Raw genomic sequence first — 25,647 nt, 5'->3', positions numbered from 1 at the left:
GCCTCTGGGCCTGGCCGCAGTGGTTATTCCAGAACGTCCATCCTCCCATGGAAGAAATGTCTTGGTTGCAGCCAGACACCTGCCCCGAGCCAGCGGGGAGGGGAGCTGCGCGACAGCTTGCCCACGGCCCGCCATGTGGCTCAGCTAGAAATCACAACACAGGTCGTGACGTGTCACACTGACCACGGGGCCTGGCTTTGTACGCAGCCTCTCACCCTGACAGGCCCTTGAGGGTGGGGGCTGGGACCGTCTCCCTTACAGATGAGAATCTGGGTGGCACAGATGGGGGGCCTCCAGGCCCGTCTCACACTGAGACCTATTCTGATGAACCCCCACATCCCTGTGGGGTCCCCCTCCCCTGATGGGTGGGACTGGCCCCATGTTCCCAGGGGAGCGAGGCTCAGCGGGTTAGGGACCCGCGGCTGGTAAGAGGAGTCAGAGCGAGCTTGTTGCTTGTTGTTTCCCCTGCTTCCAGCCCGGTTGTCAACCAGGGCTGGATCTTTGAGCCCCCAGGGAGGGCATGCACCGTTGCCAACTGCCCTGATCTCAGGCATGGGTGCCCGACCTTTCTAGAAGATGCTAATGATGTGGCACATGCCTGCAACGCCTCCTGGGACCATGGTGAGGGTCTGTGCTCTGAAGTCCAGAGGGTCTGTGGGTCCCCCACTCCGCTCTACAAATGAGACAACAGGTGCGGGGAGGCACTGGCTCCGAGGGCACTGGGACTAGTGAGGGACCCAGGAGGGCAGCTGCTGGAAGATACAGCCCTGAAACGGGGTGGGAGAAAGTGTGAGCAGAGGGAGCAGACAGAAGCCTGTGCTGTTAGCGGCATGAGCGCAGAAACCAGGTCTCGGTTCCCCACTGCTGGCTCTCCAGTGTCGGACTCTCAGAAACCGCCTGCGGACGATGTGTGGACACATGAGCCTGGGGAACTGTCCGGGAAGGGGGGCAGGGCTGAGCGGGGGTTCAAGCACTGTGAACACGCAGTTACCATTTCCTCTGGTTTTCCATGTGCCCACCCCCGCACCTGCTAGCAAGCACGCGGTGTGCCAGGAGAGCTCCTGGCAGAACAATCACGCATTCTCCCGTTCTGCGCAAGTACTTTGGCCCTTCTAACCCTGGCCACTGGGGCGGTCTCCGAAGCATTGCTCTGAAAGAATCAGGCAGCAAGGATCATGGACAGGTGGTACAGCGAGGGGCCTGGGCTCCAGAGGCAGACCACATGGCTTGAAAGCCCAGCTCCTCCACTTACTGACAATGGTGCATCGGCGGCTAGTTACGTAACCACTCTGTGCCTCAGTTCCATCACTGGTGAAACAAGAAGGACAGCAGCCGGCTCCCAGGGTGGCTGGGGGGGGTTAAATGTGTCAGTGCTGGGGGCCCTAAGAAGGGCACGTGACCCACAGGCAGAACTCTGTAAGTGTTGGCAAACACTCTGCCAGTGCCTCCGCTCCCAGAGTTCGGGTGATTTCTCAGAACACAGTCCCGGAAGTGGGATCATAGGGTAGATCCCTTGTAGAATGGCCAGGAAAGTGCCTTTGAAAATCCCAACAGCACTAAGAAGAACCAAAGTCTTTAGCTCTAATTGGTTAGCCCAAGAACAAGGGCTCAGAGGACCCAGAAGGTAAGTCCACCCTACTAGAGCCCCCAGAAGTCCCACTGTCAGCCTTCCCACTGAGTCCCCATCCTCAGCCTCCTTCTGTAAAGAAACCCTAGTGCCCAGTCACCTCTGTGGCTCCAGGTACCCCCGGAGAGAAAGCATTCTCCCCCCACCCCACAGGAGGCCTGGCCGGCGCCAGGGAAGCTTAAGCTCCAGCCCCTTGGCCACACCCCACTTCACTAGGGCTTGTGTTTCTTTTTCTTTTTTTTTTTTAAGATTTTATTTATTTGACAGAGAGAGAGCACACAAGCAGACAGAGTGGCAGGCAGGGGGAGAGGGACCCTGGTATCATGACCCAAGCCAAAGGCAGATGCTCAACCGAGTGAGCCACCCAGGTACCCCTAGGGCCTGTCTCATTTTAAATCCATAACTTGGCATCATTATTTCTTAAAGAGAACTCCCAAATTGTATTAGCTTCAGGCCTCCCCAAACTCAGAACTGCATCTGTGCCTCCCACCGATCTGTTCATCTGTTTCTCCCGCAGAATTACTACTACCTCGAGGACAGAGATCTCGTCGCACGCTTGTTTATCCCCGGTCCTCGGCACAGTGCCCGGGACCCGGGAGTGTCTGTCGCCTGAACGACCAGACAAATGAATGAATGAGAAGGTAGGAAGGAAAACCACGGCCTGAACTGAAACCTCTCTGCTCATTCCACTCACTCCGCGTGGATTCCCTCCTTCAAACCACCTGGTACAAGTGCCCCCCTTTTGCACCTGCCAGCCCTTCAGCTCCTCAAAGCTGGCCCCCAGGTCTCCTCTCTTCCAGGGCCACAGGCCCCTGTGCCCGCAACTGTTGGCTCTTCTCTTTAAGGTTATCAGCAACAGAAATCCCACCCGCATCTCGCTGCTGCCCATTTCCGTATCTATGACCACTGAGACCACCTCTTATCTACCCGGAGTGCCTTGGCCTCTGGTTCGCCTCTGGGACAGCTGATAACGTTTAATTTTTTTGGAGGAAACGCTTGAGTTCTGAGGAAGAGTGCCCACGTGTGTGACTCCTCAGGCCTGAAAAAATGCACTGGAGCAGACAGGCCTGGCTTTCTAGGGCAAAGGCCGCAGCCCCTCGGGGAGAGTAGTGAGTCCCCCCATCTGTCCTCTGATCAGCAGCCTGGGCTCCTCGTCTTCCCTGTTGTGCTCCCTCCCCTGGGCAGTGTGACTGGATCCCACCCACGGCTCCTCGAAGTGCCCCTCCTGGACCAGCACGCCCCACTGTGCTCTCCACCCCACCGCACCCAGTCCCCGCCCACCCCCGCACCCTGCCAATGTACACTTAACGTTCCTGTTTACTGGCCATCTCTTATCCTTCCCCCACCCTGGGCCAGCACGTGAGCTCCCTGGGTCTCTGTCTGCCCAGGACAGTGCCTGGCACAGAGAAAGAGCTCAGAACTAGTTGTCGATGCATGAACGGAACTAGCACTGATCAAGTTCACTTCCTACCAAGGCTCTGCTGCGAGCCAGGGAGACAAAAGTGTTTTCAGTTAAAGCCTCTGGGCTGCAAGCGGCTCAGCCGGGGATACCCCACTGCAAGAGAGGAAACGCCCTCCCCCCAGAGAGGCCCACTTCTGCATTCACGCCCTCAACCATCGAGGGCTTCGCAAGCGCAGGGTGGCAGCCAGGCACCGCACCCCTCCCCCAGGAAAATGCTCACACGCACACGCAGTGCCACACGGATGCACGTTCCGGAGCGCTTGCGTCTCTGCACACCCTGTGTGACGTGCTTCGTGACTCCATCAGAGACGCAGACCGTAAACACCTGCGGGGAGTGAAGGACGTGGGCGTCCAGCAACGTGCCGTCGCCTTCCTGCTGCTAGGAGCCTCAGGGGTCTTGGGTCCGTGGGGACAAACGCTTCCCTCACCTTCCGCTCGGGTTTTCTTCTGGGACACCGGTGTCTCCGCAGGCCATCGGATCAGCGCCGGCAGGCGGACAGACTCTCAGCGTGCGCGTGCCACGTCTGCCGGTTGTACGACTTTGCAGAAGTTAATTATCTTTTCGAAGTCTTGTTTCCTGATCTGTACTTGGGCCACTGGGTTGTTCTGAGCAGTAACAGTAAGGGAAGGGTCTGGAACAGGGCCTGACCCATAGTTTGGTAACGGGGGTGGTCTGCGGTATTGGCAGGGGGACCGGGTCAGCGTCATTAAGACAGACGTGGATTGCAAGAATGTTGTGGCTGGCGTCACCAGTGTGCACGCACGGTGGTTTTCATATATACGGAGGTTGATCTGGAAATGATCTCGGTGATGTGCCTAGATATGTATATTCACACGTCCATACGATGGGTATGCATGTATACGCGGGCACGTATACACACGTCTATAAATACAGATGTGTGTCCATGGGCGTGTATATGCATGAGTATATACGCACGCACGTGTGCATGCACACACACCCACACTCCCGACTTCCCAGTTCTGCCTGCTCAGAGGGCCTAGAGGCAACGCTATCTCAGGAGCCACGGGCATACCTCACGACCAGATGGTATTTCTAGATACCACTCGCCACTGAAAGGAGCCGGGGCTCCTTGACAAAGTGCTGTTTCCATCATTAACCAAGAGATAAAGCCAACATCACAGTAACGGGACAGACCCGCACCAGCCTTCCAACTACAACGCACTGAGGACACCCCGTGAATTCTGCGGGACGCCCGGCAAAGGCATGACATCTAAATCTAATCATGACAGAGCATCAGACAAACGCCAACGGAGGGACCGTCTGAAAATAATTGGCTTAAACGTGTCAAAAACACGAATGTCACGAAGTATGAGACTCAGGAAGTTCTCCAAGAAGGCCACGTGCCAAATGGATTTTCTTCTGCTGGGAAGGATTTCACGCGGGGCCCTTGGTGAAATCAGAATAAGGTCCAAGGATGAGTTAACGGTAGCAAACCGATGCTAAGTTTCTAACTTAGTTGTACTGTAGTCATAAGAATCTTCGGATTCAGGAAAAAGTGGAGAGACGAGAGGATAGAGCGAATATAGTAAATGTTAACACTTAAGGAATCCAGGAATTTTTTGGCTCTTCTTGCAACTTATCTGTAAATTTGCCATTATATCAAAATTGGGCAAGTGAGAAAAAAATGTAATTGAAAAGCATACTCTGGGTTCACGTACGGAGAAAAAGTGAATATAGTGCTTAGCACAATAATTTGAAGCTATTACAATAATAATTACTATTACCAGAATGGCGCATGTGGCATATAATAAGCTTGAAATGGATGGACAATATCATCGCGGTTAATATCACCACCATCACCATCACTGTTGTCCCTGATGTGCTCGATACTATGTACTAAAAATCAATACCGTTTCTCATCGTTACTTCTAATTACTTCATATCTGCATTAAGCTCCATTGTTTGAAGGTCCGCTATGGAAACCTCTGTTTCAAGTGCTTCCAGCACTCACCTGCAACTATGAAGAGCTTCAAGACCAACCAAGAGAAGAGAGGCAGGGCCCATTTCAGATCTAGATGTAAAGATACATATCAATTCAATCTTTTTCCACCATCTGAATCTCTGCTTTGTTCTTGCTGGTTCTTGGGCAACCCAAGGTTGAGAAAGCCCAGCTCCTAAAGACACAACCTGGGGCCTTTGCCTATAGGCCCCTAGGCCACCTAGAGTTTCTCCTCTGTTCCTTCTTGGGACCCATCCATAAGTACTGTGCAGCTCCATGACCGGCCTTCTAATTCTGCACTGCACACTGCCTTATTCAACAAGTGGAACCTCCTATTCTGCCCCCAGTCCTGACCCATCCAAGATGGTGGAACTATTGCCAAGTCCAAGCTCCTCACCATGGGTCTGTTATATAGAACTGGCTGTGCTCAGCCTAATTCTGAGATGGGATAAGGTCCCAATCATCATTACTCTGCTTAACGTGTTCTTTGAAAGTAAACCCGTGGTCCCTTCCCTATCATCTTTTGTCTCTATCATTTTCATTCTTGCAAGACTCACAGGCACCAAAACTTTAGCTCACCTTCTTCCTCCTCCTATTTCTTATCTCTCTTGCCCCATCTTCAGCCCATGGGGAACACTACGGGCATTGCTTCGTACCCTTTACAGGAGGCCCTAGATGGTGTCTGACCTTCCTATGACCATGCAAAGGCTCATATTTGTATCAACCTATTTGTATATATAAAACTGATAAATTCCAAGGTCCAAGTGGCTTAGTTTTTACCGGGACTCATAGACATCAGCCATAGGTTGGCTGTCCAGAGACATTTTAGAAGTAATTCCATCTTTATGGATAGGTAGGTAGATAAATAGATAGATGTCCTCACCAATAACCATAGAGAACAGCCACACACACACGCATATGCACCAACTTTCCTTCTTCTACGATGGTTGCCATCATAATCCAAGCTGCGTTAGACACTGGTAGAGCCAAGAGAGACATGCCAGGGTGACCACAGTTTTCCCAAGCCAGCTTTCCTGACTGATGGAAACATTCCCAATGTGCACTGTCCAAAATGGTAGCCACCAGTCACATACGGCTGTGGGGCATCTGTAATGTGGTGAGTGCGACTGAGGGCTAAATTTTTAATTGTGATTAAAGTCAATGAATTAAAATTTACATGGCCACACATGGAGTGGCTACATGTGGACAGCTTAGCTCTAGACCAGGGGCCGGCATGCTCTTTCTATGAAGGACCAGATTGTAAATGTTTTCGGCTTTCAGGCCCCACAGCCTCTATCACCACCGCTGTTGTGCTGTGACAGCACCACAGACATATCTGAACAAAGGAGTGTGGCTGGGTACCAATAAAACTTTATTTATAAAAAATGACCGGGCCAGTTTTGTCTTGTGTGTCAGCGTTGTCTGCTGACACTCACCCCAGTACGATCTCATTCCAGACCTTCTTTGGGATGGCAGACACTGGTCAAATGAGGCTGTTCCTAATCCAGTCCTTCCTTACTTCTTTAATGAGAACACAGAAGGCTTTCCTTTTAAGAAAACGAGGTTGCTTGATATACTGCATTTTTCCCTGAGGTAGAAAGTGTTCCCTCTTAATGGCATATCCCTGGGAGAGCAGGCCAAATTACAAAGAGACCAAGACACAGGGGAACATCTGTCCTCCCCTACTCAAGTTCATCTATGGAAGAAACCAGAAAAGACAACACTTCCCCTCGTGCTGGAGGAGAGGGTAGTCATTTACCTCAGGAGGCTGAGGGACTGTCCATCTCTGGTCCTCAGATGAAACTGTCCTGGCCACAAAGCTTAAAGTGTCTGCTCACCACAGCTCCTGGCGATGATTATTCCTTCTATTGGCATGTCCATGTCAGAAAGGTTGATTCTGCAAATGGTCCCAGCTGGGAGGGATGAGGAGAAAAGTTCAAGTCAGTTATAACATTTAGTTCATCCACTGTCCTTTGAAGATGACTCAAGACAATTCAAAGGCATTCGCCCATCACTCCACTCACTCACCCAATGATTTATACAAGTATTTTTTTAAAAAACAGACACCTATCCTATTCCACACACACAGCCAAGTACCAGAGACAGAAAGGTGAGGAGACCAGAGTTCATACCCTCAGGAAGCTCAGCCTGGTGGAGAAAACAGACAGATAAACAAATAATTCAGGGCAACGTGATACGAGGATGACAGCGATATTGGGGCGAGCTAAGGGAGAAATGACCAATTCAGTATGAGAAGAGCAGATGGGTTTTCAGTTGCTTCTTGCTCAAGTGAAATGCTGTGTGGCAAAAAGAAAAGGTTTGGGGAAAGTGTCTCTGAGGAAGAGGACAGGGAAAAACGTAAGTAGTGAACGTGTGAGATCAGGGTTGGGGATGCACCAGCAGGCTGAGGCCGGGTGGGAGAAGGCTTTGGAAGGCCCCACCCGAGAGTAAGAACAGAGATCCCCGGTTGAGCTCCTACTGTGTCCCAAGCACTGAGAGATGTACAGACCACACGTTTTCTCACGAAATCCCTGAGGTGGTCTCAATGATTATTCTCATCTTATGGATGAGCAGCTGGGGCTTGGAGAGCTCCTGTGAGCAAGCCTGACCAGGATGACAAAGGCAGTAAGTGGTAGAGGACAGCGCCCAATGGGATGCCCCCATTCTGTCCAGTTTCACAGTCCTCATCTTAGCCCCTGGGACAGGTGTGTAGAATAACGGCCCCCATTGGCTCGGGCCACCTTGTACACATCGTCCTTAGCAGTGTGGCTTTTCTCCCCCGCCCCACATGAACTGAGGTCCATTTCCCCACCCTCTGAATCTGACATGGCCATGTAACTCGCTTTGGCCAGTGGGCCAATAACAAAGGACACAAATAAAAGCTTCAACAGTGCTTATGCACAGAATATCCCCCTTTCTCGCTGCCAGGCATCGTTCTGCAGCCCCATTAACCCAGCTGAGCTGGTCTCCCAGAGGCACGGGAGAGGCCCCAGGCATCCCAGCCCTGGCTGAGCCCTCGGGTGCAAGTACCACGCTGCTGAGCCCCAGCCACGCTGCCCAGCCCCAGCCATGCTGCCCAGACACAAGAAATGTCCAACCAACCCACAGAATCAGGAGAATTAACAAATGTTTGTTGTTAAAGGCACTAAGGCTTGGAGCTCTTTGTTACGCAGAGAAAGCTCACTGATACAATCACCAAGTCATCTTTACAAGCCAGCAATGGTGATAAAACACAATAAACCGCAACTTAGAAAGATCAGCCCCAAGCTGGTGATTGTCAAGAGACGTGGAGGGCCAGGACGAAGGCAGGGAGGCCGTGGGGTGGAGGAGAGAGAGAAGATTCAAGAGCTATTTTAGACATAAAGTCAACAGGATTTAGTTACAGACTGACCCAAGATTTGTCTAAGGAGCCTGTATTGACAATGAGTAGATTCTATTTGGAGCTCGCTGAGGGGGCAGGATGTTTGCATGGAAGACACACAATATGGCCTGGGCCAGAGCACTCAGGGCTCAGTGTCACCGGAAAGGCACACTCCCGGAATGAAACTTTCTTTTCAGCCCCTGTTGTTTGAAAGAAGAATTAAGACCGGGTGCCCACTGCCCCAGCCTTGGACCTGCCCCTGCCACCTCCTCTGAGGTCAATTCCTGCTTGCAGCAGCCCCCAGAAAGACCCTTGTAAACTGTAACCCAGACCTTCCTGCCTCCCATCCCCAGCTCACACCACCCCCTTTCCCTGTGGACCATCTACTCACCTGTTAGACTGCAATGTCAATGGCCCTTCCCAGGGACATCTTTGCTGACCGCCCAGACAAGGCCAGGCACTGTCACTGCCCAGAGTCCCTTGCACTCCCAGAGAGCATGTGTCACTAGCCTGATAAGCCCACAGGAGCACAAGTGTGCCTGTCCCACACCCCCCTCTGCCACCACCACCCAGCACACCGCTTGCCACCTGGGAGAAAAGTCAGTTCCTATTTCTTGAATGAGAGAATGAACAAAACAGTTCGTTCACATTATCACACATCCAAGATGTTTTCTTTCACCTACTCTCTTCCAGACGCCAAGCCAAATTAGCCACCTTACTTTCGGCTGCCCATGGCTTCCTGTGTTTATCTTCATTCCTTTGCACTGGATTCCCAACCCTGACTGGCACACTGGCAACTATGGGACTTTAATGAGCTAGAACCGTTTCCCAGGTATCACCTACCTCCCAGACCCTAGGTGTCTCGGCTCCTAACACAGTCCTGGGGTGCTAAATACACAGAAAACGTCATTATCCCACTCAAAATCCTATTGTCCAGGGAGCAGCCTAATGATCTGAGACTCTTCTTGCCTCTTGCTTTTTTTTGTTAAAGATTTTATTTATTGGGGCGCCTGGGTGGCTCAGTCGTTAAGCATCTGCCTTCGGCTCAGGGCCTGATTCCAGGGTCCTGGGATCAAGCCCCGCATCGGGCTCCTCTGCTGGGAGCCTGCTTCTTCCTCTCCCACTCCCCCTGCTTGTGTTCCCTCTCTCGCTGGTTGTCTCTCTCTCTGTCCAATAAATAAATAAAAAATCTTAAAAAAAAAAGATTTTATTTATTTATTTGAGAGAGAAAGAGAGAGCGTGCAAGAGAGAGCACAAACAGGAAGGAGTGGGAGAAGCAGACTCCCCACTGAGCAGGGCACCCGAGCCCAGGACCCTGAGATCATGACTTGAGCCAAAGCCAGATGCTTAAATGACTAAGCCACCCAGGCGCCCATGCCTTTTGCTTTTTAACACACACCCCCAAAACTTCTGGAATGCCACATCGTAGCTCTCTTCCCATGCCCTGCCATCCTGCATCTCCCTAGATCCCACCTGCTTCGCTACCCTTCCTCTCCCCCTGGCCATTCGCCACTTCATTTCTATCTGTACAACCGGCAGCCACCAGGGACCAGCCCAGGCCCTCAGCAGCCAACCGCTGGGCTGAAACCAGGAGACTCGGAAGCAAGAAACATGTCCACCAACTCTATCTGCCATACGGGAGATGAGCACCCATAAATCATTCCTCCTTCGCCCCTCACAGAACATCACCATCGGCAGGCCCCCCGCGTCATCATGCACTAGAACGTGATAAATCTCCCGAGATATTCTGTCCTCCGATTTTGTCTCTTTGGGGAGAGGAGCAGAGGACTAGACGCGAAACTCCACATCACTCCTGGAGGAGCGCAGCCAGATCGCTTGAGAAATCCCAGCCTTTCCCTCCCCCTGAGAGAAGTGACCCTCTGGATAATGGTGAACGCCGGGCCCCGCTGAATAATAGTGCTGCCCTTTCCACGTACAGACAGCTACTCTCAGAGGCCTGTGGTCACGTCCTATCCCAAAACAGCGTGCCCAGCGGCTGGCCGTGCAGACCAGGAGACGCTGGTCAAGCCAGGCTGCATGACTGCAGACAGACGGTCTTTCTCTGAGTCTTAGTTTGCTCCTTGGTAAAACGGACACTGTTCCTGCTTCAACTAGTTTGCAGGACTGGACTGAAAAACACGTGGATAAAAACCAACATGAAATCACTTTAATAATAAAATCAGTAAAGTAAAAGTAGCAGTAGGAATTGCGGCAGATATCACTTTAAAGTGCTGGCGGGCACTTTCCCAAACTGAGCCCCTTGTTCTCAAAAGCTCGGCTAGTCTTCGCAGTGATGTGACGTCAGCTGTTACGTGTATCATTTTGCGGATGGATGAGTAAGTGGAGGCTTGAAGAAGATAGCAACTTGCTCAAGGTCATGGCCAAGATCGGAGCCTGAAGGATACACCAATTCCTACCTGGACCAGCGCAGTGCACTTCGCCCCGGCCCTCACTGAGCGTCTGGTGTACCTTGCAGCCTCCGTGCTGTGCCCTGGCAGGGACAAGAGCATACTCTCGGGGTCAGCCGGTGAGGAGCCCACCGTGTGGGGAGGGGTGCGGGCACACAAACCAGCAGCTGCGCCACCCTGCCCTGGCAGGTGGGGGAGACGGTCAGCACACAGGTGGGTGGTTCTTAATCTGAATTCCTGTCCAGAACACAGTGACCGCGGAGAGGGAGATCAGCCCGGACACTGTCTGGCGGATCTGTCTGCAGAGCGGACAGGTGACCCAGATGTAGGCAGGTGCAGGGGAAGATCAGAAGTCTGTGGTGAGAGGACCCAGAAACACCTGGAGTAGGACCTGGGATGCCCAGAGCAGGGCTGCTGGCCAGGCTCGGTGATGGGAGCGGGGCACAGAGTGGGGGAGCCAGGGGTACGGGGGGCTGAGCGGTCCCTTCCTGATGGGGCTGCTGCACCTCCCGACCCGCCTGGAGGACTGATAGGAAACACACCAAACCGGGCAGGAAGCGCGTGGGCTTGCTGGAGGGAAAGCCATCCTCCCACGCGGACCCACCCCCTCCGAAAGGGCTTCACCTGTGGGCAGTCCTCCGCGTGCCCGGATTTCTGAATTCGGAGGCCAGGTGCTTCTCCAGGGGAGAGGTTATCACTACCAAGGGCGAATGGATGAGTGTAGACAAGGAGGCCAGCACCGTGCCGACTTTGCAGCAGTCCTGGGGGGGGGGGGTGCAGGCTGACCCCCATTTCACAGACGCACAAACCGCTGCTCTAGAAGAGTCAGGTCTTTTGCCCAAGGCAACAGGGCGGGAAAGCGGCTGAAGTGCAGTTCCAAGCCGCCTACAATACACAGGCGCTCTCCTCCCCTTCTAGCCTGGCTGGGCTCTAGAAGGTCATCAGTTCTTCTCCCCCCCACCACCCCCTCGCACGCGCATGTACACACACACACACAGATCGGGGAGCAGGGGGCGGTGCAGTTTACTGGTCTGCTCCTGGGCTCTGGGCTCCCAGCTCTCTCCAAGCAGCTTCAACTTCGGGTTCCCAGCACCGAGCACAGTCCGCCCTCAACGCCCAGAGAGAGGAAGACACAGGTGCTTCTCGCATGGGGGCAGGCACCCCAACACCGCTGGAGAGTACTCCCACGTGCACCAGCCCAGCCCCGGTGCTCGGGCCGCTCCCTCCCGGCCGCCACCAGCCTCCCCCTGCTGGGGTTGCTCCATGTGGGTCTGGCTGAACCCCTCCTACCTGCAGGAAGGGATACGCTGGCCTGGCCGTACCTCATTACTGAAAGAATGCTGGCCGTGCTGGAGTCCCAAACTGCAGTCTTGCTGTGTTCCTCTCTTACACCCCCTTCCTTGGAGCGCATGACGGGGAGGGGCCCCGGATCCGTCTCAGGGTTCCTCCATGGGGTCCCAGCCCTCTCCACCCTCACTGCTGCTGTCACCGGGTCCCACCATCTTCCAGCCGCAAGGCCGTCTGTTCTCCGGGGCTCCCCCCCACCCCCGTCCCCTCCTGTTTTATTTCTCTCGTCTCCCAGCCAGAAGGCTGGGTGGTGCTACCCCAGAGCACAAGCGGGGAGACTGAGGCTCAAACATGGAAGTCACCTGCCCCAGGCCCACAGCTGCCCCAGAGCCCGTGTTCTCCTGGCCCTGGCTGCCCCCTCCGCCCCCAGGCCTCCTGGACAGGAGGTGCCCCTTGGCCTTCCCTGCTGCAGACACTGAACTTGCCTTCAGAGCAGGGAGGCCCTGGAGGCTGCCCCCCCACACCCCCGTCTGGGCCCCACATGCTCCTAGGGGCTGCCCAGAGCCATGCTCAGATCTGGGAGGAACTGGGAACAACAATGTGTGGGTTTGTTTGCCAGGCAAGCAGGGCCTAATTCAGGAGCCCTGACTATGGACTTTTGAACAAGATTTTGTGGATGAGAGGGAAGAAGGGAGCTTGTGCTGATCGGGGAACCTTGAGCCAGAGGACAGGGCTGGCATCACACAAAATCTGTGCTGAATGTGACCGGAGTGCCACCCTGAACCATTCTATTTATAGCCCTTTGAAATATGACTGGGGAAGGGGGGGCTTTGTTCTTTTGGCCTCTTATCTGATTCTCAGGAACAAAGGAAGGGGAGGTGGGAGGGAGGTTGGCGAAGGGCTGTTGGTGTGGGCAGTGAGAGCAGACACACTGGGCCCAGGAACTTCTGGTCCATGGCGCATAACAGCCCCCAACTCGACCCAACCTAGGGGACCTTAGGTCAAACAGCCAACGTCAATGAACTTCGGTTTTCCCAACTGTCAAAACACCGATAACAAGAATGACCACAGAGCCCTGTTTAGAAGGTTAAAGGAGTCCAAAACGTCCAGAACATGGTATTTCCTAGGCAGAAACTCAGGAAGGATAAAAGGGCAGACAGCCGCCAGAATTCACAAAACCCAACACAGACTTGCTCAGAGGGAGGTCTACAGGAGCCCGGGGGTGCGGGGTGGTCTGGGAGACGGGGGGTGTAAGCGCCGTGCCAACAGCCTGGTGCAGGGGGTCACGCGGGAGACCCGGCCCCTGGGGTCCCTGGCTGCTGGCCTGGGTAGGCCGCGGGAGGCTCGCTCTCTAGGACACCCTGAGCTTACCAAGTTGGGAGGAAACCCAGCGGTGAAGGCAGGACTTGGCAGCTCGAAATTGCGGGCTGGCTTCCAGTCCTGGCTCTGCCCGCTGACAGCCTGAGGAACTGCACGGATCGGCCCTCTGTCTAAGCTGCCTGCTTAGCTGTGAGACAGGGGGCAGAGAATACCCAAAATGTCTCCTTAGGTGTGCTCACCTGCCTCTGGGGTCCAGTGACCACACCACAGCCCAGACCACTCTCTTAGCCTTAAATTCAGATAGCGCTGGAGAGTTGCACCCTGCCACCTCCTCCAGGAAGCCCTCCAGGGTTGGAAGCTCTGTGTGAGGAAGAGCTTCCTAATGCACAGAGGTGTCCAGAGGACAGAGGGCCACTGTGTGGGGCACAGATCTCATGATCAAGCAGACACAGAATAACCATCACATGGGAGAGTAGAAGTGAGCAACCAATTCGTGGGAGACTGAGCAAGGGGTTTCTAAACTTGAATGAGGACGGTGATGATCGCAGCCCACACTTAGCAAGCCCCGAGGGTGGGCCCTCTGCAGGGCACTATTCTAAACCCTTTCCAAATACCAACTCTTTTAGTGCTCATTTTAGTACTCAGTGGGAGGTAGGTAGTCTTACCCACATTTTCTAGATAAGGAAATGGGGGCACAGAGAGGTAAAGCAATTCACTCAAGGTCACACAGCTAAGAAGTGGCAGAGCCAGTGTTTTTTATGGGGCGAATCAATGAATGACTCAGTCGATGAATAATTGAAATCTTGGACTAGGGGAAGGTTGCCCAAGGGCACTGCCAAGCCGCTTTGCAAACTCTTGGATTCTACAATTCTTTCTTGTTTCAGGCTCTGCAAATGCACCACCTCTGTCCCTTGTTATCACCCAATCTACCCACATACCCCTTCCTCTCGCCCCCTCCGGTAACGGTCACAGCTTATGACACCACGGCTCCCGCTAAGAGAAACAGGGAAACCTCCTTGACTTCATCCCAGGGGTCGATTCCCAATGAGGCAGACATACTCTGATATCCAAAACTGTCGTTTGGCATGGCACAGGCATCGGCTCAATTTTTCGAATCCTAGAGTTCACAGGTCGGTTTTGCTCCGTTCCATTTGTTCCCGGTCACAGGTAGAGACCGAAAAAATAACAGCAGACCTTCTGTTGGAACCAATTCTTCAAACCACTCCACAAGGCGTGTGTTTCATTGGAAATTTCTATGAGGTGGTGGGGCACGATCTCACAGCCTTCTCAACAACCCTTTGGTTTAATTTCCTTTTTTGCCAAAAGACTGAGGTTTGAAATTTCCAGATTTTGCTTTAGGAACAACCAGGAACACCCCCCTCCCCCCAGGACATTCTTGTTTGTGGTCGCTCCTATGTTTCCCCAGCAACCGTCTTTCTTCATCAGACTCTCCACCAGGTGGTAGGCTTAACAGTGTTTTCAAGGAAGAACAACAAGCAGACCTTTCTCTCCATTGTGAAGATGTTATTGAAAGGGAATTTTCCAATGTTGCAAAAGCAACTTTTACTAATCATTGTACTCGGAGCGGGCCCTGGGAGTTGGGTGGGTTTACATGCCTGGTGACAAACTGACTAAGCCTTTCTGCTCCCAGTCCCTCTCGGAGGCTGGCTCCCAGCCCTTCCTCAATCTCCAGGCACCGTGGGGCTCCCCGAATTCAATGTATGACAACAGCCCAAAGGATGAGTGCCTGTAATCAGCAACACAGAGATTTAAACTCATACCAGACCGCCACGGTTAGCTAAATAAACCCATCCAACCAGCACCAAAGGGGGAATCGGGGAAGAGGCTTGGAGCCCCACCCCGGGGCTGGGCTTGGGGACAGAGAGCCGGTATGGGTTCTCTACCTGCACCTCTTAGAGAGGCTGCCCCACCCTCCCCAGCGCCCCCATGTAGAGATAGGGGATGATCCCGGAATTACACATCATGGTGCCTGAGATCTGAGGCTTTGGGCAGAAAGGAGGCAGTGAAGCATTCTGGCTCTGCCACTTTCTAGCTATGTGACTTGGGGCAAGGGGCTTCACTTCTCTGAGCCTCAGTTTGCACATCTGTAAAATAGGATTAGGGAAAAAGTATGAGCAGTGACTTCATAGGGCTGTTGCGGAGACTAAGAAAGTAATATTTAAGGAAGTGTCAAGTGTGCTGTTGGAAAGCGCGCGTCCTGGCCCAGCCCCACGTGGAGATGCTGACGGTAGACCCCGCCAACAGGCAACCCAAGACAGCCATGACTAGGCTCCGCAGTTCAGCTCTTGGGGTTTTCTAGAAAATCCATCAACTGAGAGGATATTCTTTGAACTCCTTCTCAAGGACAGAATGCACACAACCTCTTTGCTCCCTGACAGTTCATCGGTTCACCATGCAAAAGACATATAAGCAAGACTCCCAGTTCCTAGGCTCTGCCCTTTGGGTTGCTTCTCTCCCTTTCTCTTATAAATCCTGTTTATGCCTTTGTTCCTTGCCTTTGACTCCGTGTACTCGCTGACTTCCTCCCCTTGACAAGATTATTTACATGCAAAACAACTACGTGGTTGGGAAATCACCTAACTAAATGTCCGAGTTATTTGTTGAGAGCTTCTTTCTAGGGCTGCCTCCCTGGACCTCACCAGCAGAACCTTACCTGGGCCCCACCCCCAGGCCTCCCCCCCCCCCCCCCCCCCCCCCCGCTACCTGCCCCGTGATGGAGTGCTCTGACTTCCTAATGCCAAAGCTGGTTCTCCGGCCAAGCCGGCTTCTGGTTCCAGTTCATCCGGACCTACTTTACAGAAACAGTAAGCGTGGTATTGCGCTGTCTTGTGCTGTGTCGTATTATGATAATGATAAAGGTTGGGCTCCTTAAGTTGACTCTAAGATCTAATCAGGATACCAAGACTTAGATTATGTTCCTTTGCCACTATTCTCAGATTCAGCCACGCAGATGGGGGGAACACAGGATGAGGTGGAGACAGCAAGGCCCCGAAGGGCGAAGCTTAAGGGAGGGGGCCATACCAGGGTCAGAGGCCTGGGTCTGCCTTTTCCCAAGCACAGGCCCTGTGTCGACCAGGTCACCCGACTCGTCTGGACAGTTCAAGGTGGGAAGGTGGGGGCTGTGAGGGCTGAGCTGAGGAAGATGTGTGCAGGGCTGTCCAGGCCATTGGAAGCATGGGCTTATTATGCCTTCCCACTCCGCACAGGGGTAATTTCGGGCACATGGAAGGAAGATCTGTGTGCAGAGACCGTGGGACCTTGGGTCAGTCACTTCCTCTGCAACATGGGGAGGAGCCTCACCCCAGGGCAGCACCTAGACCAGCTTCAGCGGAGTCCAAACAGGGTCAGGGCTGCAGATGCCAACGGCTGTGACGGCAGAGGTCGGGGGTTTCAGGAGGGGCTTTCGCTCTCAGACCTCGGGCAGCTCTCTGAGGATATTATACTAAAGACAGGGAGGGGGAACCCAGCCCTTCGTTATTGGGCCAACCGATTCAGGCGGTTTATTTTGGGCTCCAGTCTAGCCTTCCAAGGAAAGAGGTTTTCTTTTCTTCTTTCCTCTTCTTTTCTTTCCGCTGAGCCTTGTATTTCTGAAAAGGTAACTGCCCAATTAGATGGATTTTCATCTTCCATGTGGAGTTGTTCTAGGCGCTTTGAGCATGAAACAATATTTTGGAGTCATTCCACCCTCTCAGTTAGAGAAGAAGCTGGGTTTGCTTTGGTTGTGGTTTTTCTTTCTCTCTCTCTCTCTCTTTTTTTTGGGGGGGGGGTGGGTTTTTCTCAAGAGCCCTCTGCTAAGTAAATATTCATGAAGGAAATTTTTAGCCACTCTGGTCTGTTAGTTCAATGTGGACTCAAATGGATTTTTTTTTTTAATGTAGCAAAATCTATCACAATGATATCTATTTGGGTTGAATTTTTTGAAGGTAGCTGGTGAAATTCAAAGAAAGGATTTTCTTTGCATACCCACATGGGGACCTACCAAAAGTCATTTGAAACCCCCTTTTTCATTCCACCAATGATTTGGAATTAATGTTCTTTGCTCTCAACCTCTCTGAATTACTGAGATTTTTAACTTGTATTTTATATTCTTAAGGACGCCAGAATCAGACCTGGTTAGGTAACTTTTACATATTTTAGAGGAAAAAAAAATGCACACACGCGCACACATATGTACACAAACACACACAGTCAGAAGAAATGGTCCAACATCCCCAGATGTTTTTGGAAGGAAAAGATTTTTAAGACAAAAATATTCAAATGGTATTATCTGAATATGGAATAGGCCAGAAGGACAAGAGCGAACACAACTGCCACCCACACCACATGTCCGAACGGTGGTCCTCTCGGGAACAAAAGCTAACATCTGTTGAGTGACTCGTCCATTTTTCAGATCAACTGTACGGAGTATCATCCCCATGACAAAAGAGGAAACCGAGACCCGGGAAAAGTAAGTGATGAGATCACTGCACAAATAGTGATAAACCTCAGACCCAGAAACCTTGATACTGAAGCTATCCTGCTTCTCAAACACGCTACTGAAAACGTAAAGATCTTTTTTTATTTTTTTAAGATTTTTTTTATTTACTTGAGGAGAGGAGCACTAGCAGGGGGAGGTGCAGAGGGAGGGGGAGAAACAGACGCCCTGCGGCGTAGGGAGCCCAATGGTCCCAGGATCCTGGGATCGTGACCTGAGCCGAAGGCAGATGCTTCACTGACTGAGCCATGCGGATGCCCTGAAAACATTAAGGTCTTAATAATAACGTCTTACTCTGGAGTCTTGTATCTTACAAGGGGAACGGAGCGCAGTGGTGGAAACCTGGGCTCCCACCAGCAGTACGGGTATGGCCGTGAGCAAGGGAGCTCCCCTCCTGCCTCCAGCTCTGTGCTTCGGGGAGCCTCGGGCCACCCACGTCCCTGGCTGCTGTAGACTCAGAGGAACTGACAGGCGACTGCAAGGTCCACCTCCAGACCCGTCCAGTCCCTGAGAGGCTCCGAAACGGAACCCCGTAATCTCCGGCTGCCAGGTGAGCTCAGCTCTCAGGGGCACGAGGACTGTGAACAGCAGGCAGCGAGGTGGCAGCCTTATCCTCCTGGCTGTTCCCCACCAGGCTGAGGAGAGAGGCTTTCTTCAGAGGCTTCGACCCACTCCAATCGTCACACTCCTGGTTCCCCTCACCCATCCCTCCATCTGCCTCTTGGGGGGGTTGGGGAGGAGACGGTGGGCGGTGGTACCTGGACTCAGGTCCTGCTAGATCCCTTGCTGACTTCCCTACAAACTACTCCCAGCTCTGGAGATGTTCCCTTTACTAAACGCTCTGCTCCATCTGTGAGTGTATGTTTCCGACTGGAACCCGGAAGGAGTCAATGTTTAAAATACTAGCCACTGTTCTGGGCACACCCTAAATGCTTAATAAAAATTAGAAGATACTATATTTATTACCAATAAGGCAGGTTCATGGCCTCATCCTGGGGGTTCCTCCCAATTCTCCCAGGCAGGGTAGGAATTACACGGTGCCATCTACCAACTGAGGAAATGGGAGACTCTTAAGAGGTTCAGTGATGCACCCCAGGTCCTCAGCCAGGAGCAGGCGGAATGAGGATCGGGACCAGGAGCTAGGAGTTCTGAGTCCTAGGCCCGTGGTTGCCCCGCCTGGATCCACCTGACTCAGCAGAAAATATCCTGACACCAGTGTCCTGTCTCAAACAACCATCCCAGTGTGAACCGGGATAGACCGAGTCCCCTCTGGGTGCCTTCAATTCTGACACAGTTCACACCTGTTGCTGAGACAGCCAGGCCACACAGGAGGGGCTCAGGGCGTGGAGCACCCTCACCTGTGCACTCCCCTCCGCCCCCAGATATCCCTGTTCCTGGTAATTCCCTGTGTCATGCCCTAGGGATAAAGAAACTTTCAGTTTTACGCAAGCCACGGGAATGAGAAAAGCAAGCTGTTACTCTAACCCGGTCATTCAGCCTTGCTCTTTCCAGTGGGGGTTATTAACAAAGCATTTAACATGAACCCCAGCCTTGTACATCAAGGGTGTTTCCATGAGCTTTCCAGAATGTTCCACCTTCCGTCAACTCTTCTATTTCCCACATGCTCTGTTTGGATACGTGCCTCCAGCATTCAGCACATTGGGTGCTAACCGTCCTGCACAGACTCTTAGCTGGGATATCAGGAGGCCCCTCCTGGGGCACTCTGCAGTTCATGAACTTGAATCCTCACCATGCATCCAGAGATAATCACCCACCTGCACTTCAACCCTGGTTCGGAGGTACAGGGCTTGCCTGAGCTCACACAGTCAGACGCAGTCCTATGCCTGAAACCCTGGGCCCTGTCCCCCCACAGTGCCTGCCATGCCTTTAACCCCATCTCCCAAGGCAGCCATTTAAATCTGAGATCAAGTATAAGGACAAGGATTAAAGATAACGCACCAAATTTTATTTTTCTTAAAGTGAAAGCAAAGCAGCTAGTCTCTATCTTACACACTATCCCTATAACGCCCATAACCCTTGGAAGATCACAGTTCAGGGACCTGCGCTCCGCTGAGCGCAATGATAAATCCCACCAAAGCAAACCAGAGACCGGCACATACTACAGGAACGGGGCCATATCACTGAGCCCCTAAAAGCCCCGTTCCCTCACCCCTGCAGAACCATGCAGAACGGACAGACCTATGTCCAGTCTGTTATTTTATTTTACTTTATTTTTCTCGGACATGCAGGGCACATACCACTTTAATTAGATACCAGTTCAATGCATTCAAGAAAATACCTTCGCTTTCTGGCCGTCTGATTCCTCTACGTATGCAGGCTTTGTCTCCTCAGTGAATCCTTCCAAGGGTCCCACAAGGCAGAGGAATCCATTCCCTTCCCTTTCCCAGCCCTCTCTCAGCACACGCACGGGTCCACCCCGTACAAACCACTGCAACATACTCTTCCTGCCCCTGGAGCCTCCCCACCACACGGTGACCTCTGGGGGCAGCAAGAGGTTGGGGCGAAGGGAGAAGGATCGATCACATGCTCTTCCAATCCTGTATTTTCAGCATCTGGCATGGTGACCAGAACATGATAAGTTCTTAATAAATGTTGGTTCAACTGAAATCAAAACAATGCCACCAAGACCCATGAAACAATAAAACCCCAGGCTTCCCAAGGAATGCTAGTTTCTAATGAAGAAACAGAGACTTGGGGGCGCCTGGGTGGCGCAGTCGTTAAGCGTCTGCCTTCGGCTCAGGGCGTGATCCCGGTGTTCTGGGATCGGGCCCCACGTCGGGCTTCTCCGCTGGGAGCCTGCTTCTTCCTCTCCCACTCCCCCTGCTTGTGTTCCCTCTCTCGCTGGCTGTCTCTCTCTGTCAAATAAATAAATAAAATCTTAAAAAAAAAAAAAAAAGAAACAGAGACTTAAATACACAGAAAAGAATATGGGTGTGGGGAAGGGGAAACAGAGAGGACTCACCTACTGGGGAGTTTAGGAGACCAGTGAGCTTTCCAGGTCAGCTCTGTCACCCAGCGTCCCATCATTTCCCCTCTGGGCCTCAGTATTGTTTTCATTAATATGAAAGACTGAACGAAATGATTTCTATGAACGTTTTCAGCGCTTGGAGAGGGAACAAAATTGGTCCTAGTGAGGGCACCAACATTCCTATTGGCCACACGCATCATCAGGAGTCCCCACAAATGTCACCTCAACTCTGCCAACTTTCAGACCCCAGAGTCTGAAACTTCTGGGCTATGTCTCAATGTCCAGTGCTGAGAATTGCTGGCGAATGACTTCACCAAGTGGGCGTGGGCTCTGCGAGTCTGGAGCACTGTCTGTGAGTAAGGGAAGGGAGGCGTCCCTGCACGGATGGCCCTGTGGTCTGTGATGCCAGGAATGTCTGGAAGGTTCTGAGGATGGAGCTGGAGCAAAAGCAAATAGGGTGCAGGCTGTCTTCATGAAGAAAGGCTTTCATGGCCCCAAGGCCATGTCAGCAGAACTCCAAGCCTCTCATTTTGCAGAGAGTGAAACTGAGACCAGAGCCTGGAACAGTGTGGGTGCCAAGTTACAAAGCAATTGAGCACTGGCCCTGGGACTACAACAGGCTTCCTCTGGGGCCCAAGGTTGGGTTCGTGTGCCCAAATTAGAGAAGAGAGCTCTCAGATCCTTGGGTCTGCAAGGGGGGTATGAAGTTTCCACATATGCTCCACAACTGAACAAAGTGCCTGTGAACCTTATTCTAGAATTCTCTATGACCGGGCCAGCAGCGCTTCCACTGGCCAGTGGCGTTCATCCTTGGTGCATACGGGATTTATGGGGAAGCCAGAGAAGGAGATGAGGAGATGACTGGTGGGGTTTTTTGTTTGTTTTGTTGTTGTTGTTGTTTTTACTTTACTTTGGTTGCTTCCATGGTGTGGGAGGGAGCCTGGGGAGAGGGTTAAGGTTTAGATCCCATAAGGCAAGAAGCCCTGTCCAAATAGAAGTCCTCTGAGTCAGCAGCCTGCCTGCCATAAAGCAAGGGACTCAAGCAAGGGAGATTCAAAGAGGCCCCTTGCTGGGGCGGGGGGAGGGGGCTGCTGAGAGCTTGCCTCCAGGAGATATCATGTCCTGGGGGGCTGCTTGGTGCACAGGGGGCAACAGAGACCCACCTGGCACAAAGCCACACACACCCCTGAGGCTCCAGGACCTGCAGGGATCCTTCACCTCTGGGCTCACAAATGGATCCACCCCACCATGTCTCGGGCTCCAGACAGGCTCCAGACAGCCAACTCTGTAGAAGTCTCCAACTTCAGTGGGGTGCTGGTAAACCAGGGTGGGGGAATGGCCAGTCTGTGCCTCCGAATGGGAACACAGCCCTGAGGTCAGCAAGAAGGCTGCTCTGAAGTCAGCTTCCGCTGCTGAAGCAGAGCCTGGAGGAGCAGAATCCACCCCCGCCCCCCACGAAGGGGGACAACAACTTCCTGTTTCCATTCTCAGGGCAGTGTTCAAGAGCCGCCTGCCCGGTGGCCTGCCAGCCCAGTGAGGTGAGGGGAAGACTGTGCTTCTGCCCAGGCCCTTGCCTTGTCCGAGTAAAAGCCTGGACAGCAAATGTGGGACTAGAACACAGGGCCAGCACATTTCCAGGCTTGGGGGGTTGTCCAAAGGTGGAAGAAGGAGCCCCTACTCATTCTTTTATTTAGTTATTCAGCAAAATAAATTCTCTGTAAGATGAGATTCCTTTTCCCGGATGTGAAGTCAAAGGTCGCAGGAATACGCACATATAGTGTGAATGGGTGAACGTGTCTATCTGTGCGTGCACACACATTCACACAGTTACATGTAAGACTCTAGGCCACACAACCGGAAGGTAATAGTAACGACCCCACTTTACACATACAGAAACTGAGATTCAGAGAGTTCAAGTCTCAGGCCTGAACATCAGAGAGGGAGATGGTGGAAGACCGGGATCTGAGCGAGGGCGGGGGAGGCTGGAATGGTGAACTCCGGTCGGTCTTTTCAGCCAACCACGGGATTTCAGAAGATGGCCGGGCCATGGTGTTTGGGGCAGGAAGGAGAGGTGCAGGAAGGGATCTTGAGGGAGCCCAGGCACCCTGCCTCTGGCGCCCCTTCCCCACCTCGGAGCCCAGCAGCAGTTTCCAAAGCAGCCGGCAGGGGGCAGTGTACCTTGCCTTTTCCGAAAGTCCCGGGCGTCCCTACGCAGCTCCCGGGCAAGAACACCAGGTGGCTCCGCCCTCAGCTTCTAAGAACAGCCCAGCTTTGAACCCCGCACGTAGTAGGTGCTCAAGGCACGTCTAGAAGCCTAAAGGGCTTGATTGGGTGGATGAACGTGAATTCCGTAGTGGAAATAGGGGGGACAAGGAGAGAAGGGGACGTCCGGCCCCTGCCAGCGCATTTCCATCTACAGGCCTTTGCAAACAGCCTTTCCCTACTGTGTGTCAGGCGCGGTGGCGACGACTCCTGGACAACCTCATTCCCTGCGAAGCTCGTTCTCCCCGCACTCCCCCCGCCCCAACACACACACTCAGCCTCAGAGCAGGGGTGGGCGCTCGCTGTCTCCCTGGGGAGCAAATCCACGGGGCGAAGGGGCCCGCAGGAGGGTGAACCCGAAGAGGCGAGGAGTCTCTGGCGGTGGGCACGTGAAAGCCAGGGAGATGCCTGACCCGGCCCCGCGGCAAAGGCGTCACTGCCCTCAGGGACGAGGCTGTCTCTCGCTGCGGGACACGCAGAGCCCTCCAGACGCAGTGACCCGCCCAGCCCCCACCACCCGCGCACTTCTGGGCGCGCACGTGTCCACCCGCCAAGTGCCCCCCACGAAGCCCCGCGAGGGCAGCAGGCTGGAGGGGCTCGGGGCTCCAGGACCTGCGGGCGGCAGGCTGGAGGGGCTCGGGGCTCCAGGCGCCGAGCAGAACCCAGACTCTGCAGACGCCCTTCCCCAGAGACCGGGCCTCGGGGCAAGGAGAAGGCAGACCGGGCGCAGCCTCAACCCCCATCTCAAGTTCAGCCGCGATTACTCCCGCAAGGTCACGCTCAAACACACTCATGCTCGGCAAAAGGAGGAGCTCAAAGTTGCGCCACGGTCCCGATTCCGAATCTAGCCGTAGCCCTATCCCGCGCTTTGCCCCAGTGTCGCGGCTGCCCGCCCCTGCGCTCTCCCAAAGAGCGGCCCCTGCCCCGTGCAGGTCACACACCCGAGAAACGCGGACAAGTTGCTAACTTTTGTCAGATTATTTCGCTGCAGCTGCGGCGCCTAACGGGGCTGGGGCGGACTCCAGAGTTTCGAGTTGCCACCAGCACCACCCCCGCCACGCTCCCCTGCGCCCACCCAATCTCTCCCTGCCCACCACGCCACGTCTAGCTACCGCGCCAACTTCTCCACCGTCTCCGGAGCAACGTGGGCCGGCGGCGTCCCCGGGGGCTATGGCCACCTCCCGGATATGCTCCTGCTCGCAACGGATTTGGAGGCTCGATCGCAACACCGTCCCGCCGCCGCTGGACCGGATCACCGGGAGCCTCCGGGAGCCTCCGCGCGCCCCCGCGCCCCTCGCTCCACTCGGAAGAGCCGTAGCCAGCCGCCCAGAGGGGACTCATCCCACCCGCGGCCCCGCTGGCCGCTTCGCCCTCTGGCGGCCCCGACCCGGGAGATTCCAGCCTGGCGCCGGTGCAATGTCACTGGGGCCACCCGGGGACCGCTGCCCCGGACCTGGCGCAGGCTCCCTGCTGAGGTCCCAGCGGCTCTTCTAATAACGGCTGAAGATCCCGGAGCCCCAGCCTCCTCCAGGACCTCGTCCCTCTCCCAAAGACCCTGGTGACGCCGTAGCTGGGGAAGGGGTCTCCCTACGTGTGTCTTCCTCCGGGCGCCTGGGGTCTTCAGTCCCACTTCCAATGTCACACCCTCCTAGACCCCTCCCGACCATTTCTGTTCCCGGCTCCGGGCAATCACCCCTCCACTAGGAGAACACACTCGAAACTGCCGGAACCCCAACTCCGGCGGACGCAGCCCCCAGCGCACCCCGGCAGCGTTGGGCTCGGCGCGCTCACTCACCGCAGCTGGAGACACGCTGGAGTTTCCGCCGCTTTGGGGATGAGGGGCTCCGAGAAGAATAAAGGGGGGGCGTCCCGAACACTCGCCCCCTTCCCAGCTCACATCGCTCCCTCCTCCTCTCCCTCCTCCTCTTCCTCTTCGTCCACCTCTTCCTCCTCCCTCTGGTCTTTGTCTTTGCAAAGTGTCGAAACTGTCTGGCATAGTGGAGCTCCGCCGGCAGAGGCTGGAGCCGGGGAAGCGGGGAGGCGGGGTAAGGATGGGAGCGGTCTCGGGAACACCTTCCCCCGGGTGTAACGGGAGGGGCGCGCGGGCGGCCGGGGAGGGGCCGCTTCCCTGGCCGGCCGGGGCCGGGAGCGGGGCGCGCCGGAGCTGGGCGGGCGCCTCGGCGGCGCGCGGCCCTCCCCTTCCTCCGCCCAGCGCCCGCCCCCCGGGCCCTTGCTCCCCCACCCCCACCCCCCCGCGCCCCCTCCGCCCGCTCTCGGCTCGGCTTTCCGCTCGCTCAGGGCTTCCTGCGAGCTCCGGAGCCACGTGGACCGCAGCCGGCTAGCGGAGGCCAGTCTGGGGAGACGCCGGAGGCGGCGCGGGGACTGGATCACCGCCCCGAGAGGGCTCTGCAGGGACAACTCCACGACACTCCGCGCAGAGGCCGCCGCCCTCAGGCTGACGAGACTAAGGAGGAA

The 25,647-nt window shown here is 54.3% G+C and overlaps 1 protein-coding gene across 4 annotated transcripts in view; it reads right to left on the bottom strand.

The window, feature by feature from the left end:
- The window catches only part of ST3GAL1 (ST3 beta-galactoside alpha-2,3-sialyltransferase 1), a 94,264-nt gene extending 68,928 nt beyond the window's left edge, over window positions 1-25,336 (bottom strand). The window contains exons 1-2 of one of the 4 annotated variants that reach the window (XR_006782366.2): window positions 24,968-25,336; window positions 6,810-6,963 (exon numbers count right to left, since the gene is read on the bottom strand). The gene's annotated coding sequence lies outside the window, so the exon portion shown is untranslated. Of the gene's footprint in view, window positions 1-6,809; window positions 6,964-24,284; window positions 24,942-24,967 lie in introns of those variants that run through there. The other 3 variants (XM_045812244.2, XM_045812245.2, XM_087864599.1) reach the window with 3 other exon arrangements.
- Between the last annotated feature and the right edge of the window lie 311 nt (window positions 25,337-25,647).

This window comes from Ursus americanus, chromosome 9 (assembly GCF_024610735.1).
Source record: "Ursus americanus isolate L20-20 chromosome 9, mUrsAme1.1.p, whole genome shotgun sequence".
NCBI classification, from domain to species: domain Eukaryota; kingdom Metazoa; phylum Chordata; class Mammalia; order Carnivora; family Ursidae; genus Ursus; species Ursus americanus.
Note: the sequence above shows the minus strand (reverse complement) of the source record. Positions and strands in the feature narration are given on the sequence as shown.